Source organism: Limulus polyphemus, unplaced genomic scaffold (genome assembly GCF_000517525.1).
Source record: "Limulus polyphemus unplaced genomic scaffold, Limulus_polyphemus-2.1.2 Scaffold4041, whole genome shotgun sequence".
NCBI classification, from domain to species: domain Eukaryota; kingdom Metazoa; phylum Arthropoda; class Merostomata; order Xiphosura; family Limulidae; genus Limulus; species Limulus polyphemus.
Genome location: NW_013669651.1, coordinates 54,357 through 55,879, shown reverse-complemented (window position 1 = coordinate 55,879; position 1,523 = coordinate 54,357). Strand labels below are relative to the sequence as shown.

The window sequence follows — 1,523 nt, the reverse complement described above, 5'->3', positions numbered from 1 at the left end:
CATAATGTATTTATTGAAAAAAAGCACCTATTATTCTGTCTTGTTGATGTAGGCTTAAATTTCCATAGCTTAGTGTTCTGGCTGACCATTGGTCAGGCTATATTTGAAGCATTGTATTCAGTCTTGAGCTCCTTACCTTAAAAGAGGTACTGAATTGTTGGAAAGGGTTCAGAGGAAAGCTATTAAGATGACTCCTGGGATGGAAAGATTGCCATACAAGGATAGTTTAAGATCTGATATTTTCTTTTTAAAAAAAAGATTAGTTAGAGGGGGATCTGACTGAGGTGTTTAAGATTGTTAAAAGAATTAAGAGTGTTGATGCATCATCTTTTTGTACTTAATCAGTTAATGATGAGATAATTAAGACTAACAATCAAAAATATACATTTTGGCTAAGACAGCTTTTTTTTCTAACAGGGTGGTACTGTCAGGCCTTCAGATGGGGTAGATGCAGTTCATTTATGGGAGTTTAAGGAAAGGCTTAATAAATATTTGAATGATAAGAGCTGGATTTGAATGTTTTATTTAATTTTTATTTTAAGAGTTCTGTATAGTGGATGAGGCAGCGTAAATGAACCAACAGGTTCCTTGCTGTCCTTAAATTATATGTATATTATAACCACAACTTAAGTATTAAATCTAAAGTGTTGATAAGTGATATTGATAATATCGTTAACACAGCGACGGTATCCAATTAATGAATCATATTTTCATAATCATTCAGTTTTTAATTCATGATACTGCATAGGCCTACTCAGGTATATTACATTAGATGCATTATTTACCAAGTTAAATTTAGTTCTGATCTATTTAAGTAGTTTGCTTTGGTCAGAGGTTATAACTACGTAAGTTTAACTTTAAGTCATATTACTCATTATTAGTCAGTAGCACTAAAATAGTAGAAGTCCATTCAAACGCTTATTTAAATTAACTCAATAACTGTGCTCCACTGCCGACTCTTGACAACAGTGTAGTGCGTAGCTCAAGCGATTAGTTTTACGTAACATATAGTAAATATGAAAGTTTTTGTTAAACTGACTTACCTGAGATAGAGAATAACAACAGTGTCGCAAGAAATATAAATTAATTAAGCCTGATTTATTTTTAAATCATGTATCATATCACCTACAAGATACAATAAATTGATTAACTTACGCGTTCTCCAAGTCTAACATATGGGCAAAGAGTCATCTAGTGGCCAATTATATCCTTTACTATACTTGGAATAAATATTAATTTTCAGGTCTTTGCAGTTATTTGAATCAAAATACGGTTGTTGTTTTTAAAGATAGTTTCCTTCAAAAGAAATAAAATGTAGGGTTTTTTGTTTATCTGAACATTTATTTTTGTAGAGAGTCTTGAAAACACCAACTGATATTTACTAGCTTGAATTGAATTCGCTTCTGATATGGAGTATAAAAACTGCATAGTTAATTATAGGAACTTAAAAAAAATGTAATAACATACCAATCACATTATATCTACTACATCTAGTGGCGATGATGAATGAGGCCTTTCGCCTA

At 31.3% G+C, this 1,523-nt stretch overlaps 1 protein-coding gene across 1 annotated transcript in view; it reads right to left on the bottom strand.

The window, feature by feature from the left end:
- Positions 1-1,182, bottom strand: part of LOC106470499 (density-regulated protein homolog) — a 12,329-nt gene extending 11,147 nt beyond the window's left edge. The window contains exon 1 of the mRNA XM_022399109.1: positions 1,044-1,182. The gene's annotated coding sequence lies outside the window, so the exon portion shown is untranslated. The remainder of the gene's footprint in view (positions 1-1,043) is intronic.
- Between the last annotated feature and the right edge of the window lie 341 nt (positions 1,183-1,523).